Source organism: Petromyzon marinus, unplaced genomic scaffold, assembly GCF_048934315.1.
Source record: "Petromyzon marinus isolate PM22_M1 ecotype Great Lakes invasive population unplaced genomic scaffold, UKy_Petmar_22M1.pri1.0 PM_G_Scaffold_11, whole genome shotgun sequence".
Taxonomy (NCBI): domain Eukaryota; kingdom Metazoa; phylum Chordata; class Hyperoartia; order Petromyzontiformes; family Petromyzontidae; genus Petromyzon; species Petromyzon marinus.
In genome coordinates this window covers 2,323,696-2,330,086 of record NW_027422662.1, presented here as the reverse complement: position 1 = coordinate 2,330,086, position 6,391 = coordinate 2,323,696, and the positions used below count along the sequence as shown (strand labels likewise).

Sequence of the window (6,391 nt, the reverse complement as noted above, 5' to 3'; positions counted from 1 at the left end):
TATATGACATCATAACAACAGTCTGGACCACTGGATGGGTTCCGCAGGATTGGAAGGATGCCCTGGTGGTCCCCCTTTTCAAGAAAGGGGACCGCACAGACTGTAACAACTACAGGGGCATATCACTCCTCAGTGTGCCGGGAAAGGTCCTGGCGAGGATTATTCAACATCGCCTTGCCAGGCACGCTGAGGAGAGGCTTGCGGAGCCCCAATGTGGTTTCAGTAAAGGGCGGTCCTGCACAGATGCCATATTTTCTGTCCGTCTGCTACAGCAGAGGTGTAGGGAATTCCAACAAGACCTACATCTCTGCTTTATTGACCTGGTCAAGGCCTATGATACCATCAGTAGGCCTGGGCTCTGGGTTGTTCTTCGTGCTTTTGGAGTACCTGACCCTCTGCTCACGATCATTAAGGACCTTCATGATGGTGAGCGGGCCCGGGTAAAACTACGTGGCCGGGAGTCAGAGCCATTCCCTGTACACCTTGGGATGCGACAGGGATGTCCTCTGGCTCCCACATTATTTAACATCTATTTTGACAACGTAGTTCATGAAGCCTTCAATTGCTGTACCGGGGGAATCTCCATATGGTACAAATATAATGGGAGGCTGATCGTAGCCCGGGTGCGGTCAAGGGATGGCCTCTTATTGCTTAACCACGTTATATATGCTGATGATTTGGTAATAGCTGCTCATTCAGAGGAGGAGTTGGAGACGCTGCTGCTGAGACTGGAGCGTGCCACTAAGATATGAGGCCTTACCATCAGCCTCACCAAAACTAAGCACCTTCCTGGGTATTTTGTACCATCGGACACTCCACCCCCACAACTCCCAATCGGTGATGGGGCAGTTGTGGAGAGAATGGAGAGTTTCCCATACCTGGGCAGTGTGCTTATGACCGGCTCCAGTTTAACAGCAGGGGTCTCACTCCAAATCAGTCGAGCGGCAATATCTTTTTATCGGTTGCGTAACGCTGTGTGGAAGCTACCTGGTCTGTCGCTCCGCACTAAGCTTCAGGTCTTCTCGGCCACGGTCATTCCCTCCCTTCTCTACGCTTGCGAAACGTGGACCCCCGTAATGGAACATCTTCGCCGGTTAGAAACATTTAGGCTGGCCTGCCTACGATCCATCCTGGGTTTAACCAGACTGGAATGTGTGAGGAGCTCACAAATCCTTGAAAGATCTGGGCAAGGTCCCATTGGTGAGCTCCTCTGGCGGGCAAGGCTGCGATGGCTGGGTCATGTAGCCCGCATGCCCAGCCACCGCATGCGGAAACAGATTTTGCTCGGCCGGATCGAGGGGGCTAAACGGGCGCGGCACGGGCTAGAGAAGAGATGGAGTGATGTGGTACAGGAGGACGTGGAGCTGAGTGGACTTGCCGATGACTGGTACCAGCGGTGTCAAGATCGGCCTCTGTGGAGGAGGCTCGTGAAGGACGCTACTGGGCAGTTGGAGGTAGTCGCCCTCCAACAACAACGGAGGGCGGAGGAGCGACGCTCACAACGAGCGGAGCGCCGGGTGGCTAAAGCACAGCAGGTTGGCACAGTAGGGGGCACAGGTGGTGCATCAGCCAGTCATCTCAGTCAGTCGACCCGTGGCACCTGGGTCTGCCCCACGTGGCCTCAAGGTGCACATGTCCTGGCACAAGGGTCGTGGTGACGTCACCGCCACTTAGTGGCGAATGACGGTTGTTGTCACTGTGTGTCTGTACACTGTGTGTGTGTCACTGTGTGTGTGTACACTGTGTGTGTGTCACTGTGTGTGTGAACACTGTGTGTATACAGTGTGTGTACCCTGTGTGTGTACACTGTGTGTGTGTACAGTGTGTGTACACTGTATGTGTACACTGTATGTGTGTACACTGTGTGTACACTGTGTGTTTACACTGTGTACACTGTGTGTGTACATTGTGTGTACACTGTGTATAAACTGTGTGTATACACTGTGTGTGTACATTGTGTGGGTGTACATTGTGTGTACACTGTATGTGTACACTGTGTGTGTGTACATTGTGTGTGTGTACACTGTTTGTGTCCGCATTGAACCGAACCCCCGGCAAGGCCATCTACTTAATGACGAAAGAAAATTCACACGAAATGTCCTTTGCAATGAAGTCTTCCAGATGTAAATTGATACAAGCTTTTAATGAAGAAATTAAAATCATCTAATTCAAAACACAACACAATTCAAAGATGTTTAATTTTAAATCTTCAAAACGGAGCAAGGGGTACTTGCGTGAATGCGTCCTTCGTGTGCAAATGTTGTGACTTTCCTGGCCTGAAGGCCGTCAATGTGATGGACCATTAAATGGTGCACAGCGTCTCAACAACAGCAGTGGGGTTTGCTTCAACCGATGGTTACGAACATCCAGACGTCAATCAGCAAGGAGCACTTCTAGTCCTAGTTAGACAAAATCTACGTCAACACGTAAGAAAAAACTACAATTCGTGTTGTAGAGAATGTACCTCCTCCTATACGTGTAACTTTCAAGTGGTATGCCTTGTAACTGATGAATGATCCGAGCGTGCTCACTATTTCAAAGACAATGAGTTGCTCCAGAGGCAGACGCTTCGTGAAACACAAAAGTACCCTTTGACCTGTATCACAAGAACAACGGGTCTCACCTGAGTTCTCTGTACAGGTTACTTCCAAAAACACACACACACTTTGTCCTAACATCACTTATTCAATGTTTGACCCCCAGACAAAATGTTACATGCACACGCACAATCAGACAAGTATTCATTCTAAATTATTGACAGGCATTTTAACAAAATTGAATTACTGCAGTGAAATAGACTGCATCAGGTTACATCGTATTAACAATAAGCTATTTTTTTTAATATATGCGCCGTCTGCTTAACAGTGTATGTACAACGTACTATTGCCATTTTCACGCTGGCATCTCGGTCACAATTGATAACATTCCAAACATTACCTACAAAGTCACGTAGAAGGGAAATAATTAAAAAAACAATAAAATAAAATTCTCACGACGTTCGCAAGCAGCCGAAACGTCGTGAGAATTTTATTTTATGTTTCATTTTTATCTCATTATTTCCCTTCTACGTGGTGACTTTACCGAAAGAACCAAGAAGATGAATCCCTGCAGTCACGAAAGCTTTAAATCGAAAAATTACCTACAAACTACACAGCTAAGATGCCACATCAACCAACGCCCCCTACTGACAGGCTCTTGTTCACATGCAGGCCGGTGCAGGGCCACCACCTTGTACCACACAGGGGCAGCTGCTACTTGGGGATGCTCTTCGAGTGTTTGAGACGGGATACAAAACTCCGAGTTGCTGAGACAATCTTGATTTGAAGTTTGTGGCTGCAGGGATCCATACTCCTTGGTTCTTTCGGTAAAGTCACGTAGAGGCGATTAAGCAGGCACCATATAAATGCAATTGATAAAATGGTGAATGCTTGGGAGCTTATTGGCTCTCGCTCCTGGTTAGAGATCAACCCAACCCACAGGTCCACAAAGACTGGCCTCTCTTACTCTGCAGGTTGAACCTAGGAATTGAGTGTTCAACTTCACATTCTTGTCATTAAAGGCCTGTGACAAAGGTGCATCTATTGGGGCAACATCGTCTCTGGCTTACACATCTACCGGGTCTCCACTTGACTTTGTATTGTCTAGGAGCAAGTCCACCCACACCTCCACTTCCACAAACTGCTGGGAGTTGCCTCGCTCTGCCTCAGTCAGAATTATCCTGCTTCACGTTGCCTCCATCGATGTGAAGGTCCCATTTTGGAGTTGAATCTTCATCTTCACATTTCACCTTCACTTCTTCCATCTTCACCATCACTTCTTCACTCTTCACCATAACTTCTTCACATTTCACCATCACCTCTTCATATTTCACCTCGATAACTTTAAAAGTGTCCAAGCTGGGATTTTTTCCGGTTCGTGTTTCATGAGGGATGGGCTCATGGTGGCACTTTGACTATCACAAGCTGATTTCAGACTGCACTCCTTGTGGATCTTCTGATGCGTGTGCGTTCTCTGGTGTACTTGAAGATTTGATGAATGTGCAAACGCCTTCCTGCACAGAGTGCACTTGAAGGGTTTCTCTCCTGTGTGTGTTCTCTGGTGTATTACAAGATTAGACGAACATGCAAATGCCTTCCCACACACAGTGCACTTGAAGGGTTTCTCTCCCGTGTGTGTTCTCTGGTGTTTTTTAACAACAGATGAACATGCAAACGCTTTCCCACACACAGTGCACTTGCAGGGTTTCTCTCCTGTGTGAGTTCTCTGGTGCCGTGTCAAATTTCCAGTCCGATCCGTGCTGTATGCACACCGGTCGCATTGGAGCCTTGTTGTACCGAGCTGCTGTGCTGAGTGCATTTGCTCCATCAGACCAGCATCAGCTGCAGACAGAAAAAAATATCCACACCATCTACACGACAGTATCGAGGCACAGAGGAATGCATATATAGTCACATGTGACTTACACGTCTATACTTATTCATATATTCAGGATGTAGTAAAAACGTTTCCCAAATTCATCACAGGGCTGTTATGGCACACAATGAGAGGGCAAATGGTTAAAAACATGCCTGGAAGCCCTCGTATCTTCAAAATGAATGTTCACCAAAAACTCCGAGCACACAATTTCAGCTGTCTGGCTACAAAAGGAATATTTATGAGAGCTAAATTCAGCTGACATAGCAAAGGGTGTTGAAAACAAAACTATTTGTGTTAGGCAGAAATGCATGAATTAATGTTCAATCGCAACTTAGAGGTGTGAATCCAGGCTCGGATGTCCTTGAATGCTGCGGATGAACAGTTCCGACTTCAGCTGCATGTGTGTGCTGTGTTCACCTCCTGTTTCCATTCTTACAAAGAGTTCCAGAGGAAAACAAAAATAAACTACTGTTTTGATATAACCTCCGTGTGCAATAGAGTTAATAGACGTTACTGCAAACACAAACTTGACACTGTCACACACTGCCGTGAGTAAACAGGTGGTGGTGTGACCAGAACCATGCCTGGCCACCTTCATCTGCTCAGCATTAATTCTTCCTCACTCCACCAAGTAATGAATCGAGGATCAATCAACATAGCCGAGGCTATCCGTGTCTCTGTCTCTCTCTCCCCGTGGTGAAGGTGTTCCCCTCCACACATTCAGAGTCAACAGCGGCACGCGCTTAGCGTCTTTGACCGATAGATACATTGACACACGTATTGTTGGTTCTTTCAGTAAAGTCACGTAGATAGAAAATAAAAATAACAGATTAAATTCAATAAGATAAAGACCACTTGTGTTGAGATCGAAACGTCGTGGGTTTTTTGCTTCATTAAAAAAATACCTATTTTTCATTTAATTTATTATCTGTTATTTTTATTTTATTTTCTATCTACGTGACTTTACCAAAAGAACCAAGAATATTAATTCCTGCAGTTACCAAAGTTTTAAGTCAAAACATTCACACACGTTGACAAAGCCTCACCTTGTGTTGTTGTGGGCAGGTCGCTTCTGATAACAAGAGCGGTATAGCAGCTCAAGCGGGCTTGGCCTGGTGAAAACAAAAGAAAATAAAAACTGCGTGAATATTTACAATAAAACAAAGTTACAAAGTGACGAGCCGGGTGAAGACAAATTAAACTTAAGCGAGATAATTAAAGTGAATGCAATCAGGCGAGGGCAGGAGGCAAGGCCCCGCGTGGCTAGGACCCACGTTGTAAAGTTCCAACCTGGAAATCGATTCCCATGCTCGCTGCTACTCAACTGACATCCCTACGAGAGCGAGGCTCTACCTTGGTAAACAACAACAACCACCACCACAACGATGATAATTTCTCACCTCGGATGTCAGTGCAAGCGCACACACGGCAGCTTCCTGTTGTCTCGCGACAGCAGGAAGTAGTATGACGTCCCTTCCCTCCCACAATCGACTAACTGAATAAATTATATTTTGATTTAAAGCTTTCGTGACTGCAGTAATTCATATTCTTAGTTTTTTCGGTAAAGTCACGTTGAAGAGAAACAACAAAATAATAATTTTTTATTGTTTTATATATATATATTATTATTTTGTTGTTTCCCTTCAACGTGACTTTACCGAAAAAACTAAGATTATTAATAAATTATGTTAATGAGGCCGGCCCATATGTCGAGGGATGGGGGCGTGGGCGCTGAACCCGTCGCAATAAACTCGCGACGGCTTTAACGGACATATTATGTTAATGAGCTACCAGTCACTGGGCGTAGCTTTGCCCAAATAAGGATTGCCACTGGAACGATATCGGTAGTGACCCAAGCGGAGGTGACGTCACGCTCAAGAGCGCGGTGGACGGATGAGAGATGAATACCTTGGTGACATGACGTCACTAGCGAGGTACACCTCCCCCTGGCGTTTCACGCCGAAGAGGTAATGCT

At 46.1% G+C, this 6,391-nt stretch overlaps 1 long non-coding RNA gene across 1 annotated transcript; it reads right to left on the bottom strand.

The window, feature by feature from the left end:
- Nucleotides 1–2,113: 2,113 nt before the first annotated feature.
- On the bottom strand, nt 2,114–4,844 carry LOC142908999 (uncharacterized). Its single transcript, XR_012932055.1, has 2 exons — nt 4,748–4,844; nt 2,114–4,379 (listed from the first exon to the last, which is right to left on the bottom strand). It is a non-coding gene; the product is annotated as an uncharacterized LOC142908999 (long non-coding RNA).
- Nucleotides 4,845–6,391: the final 1,547 nt, after the last annotated feature.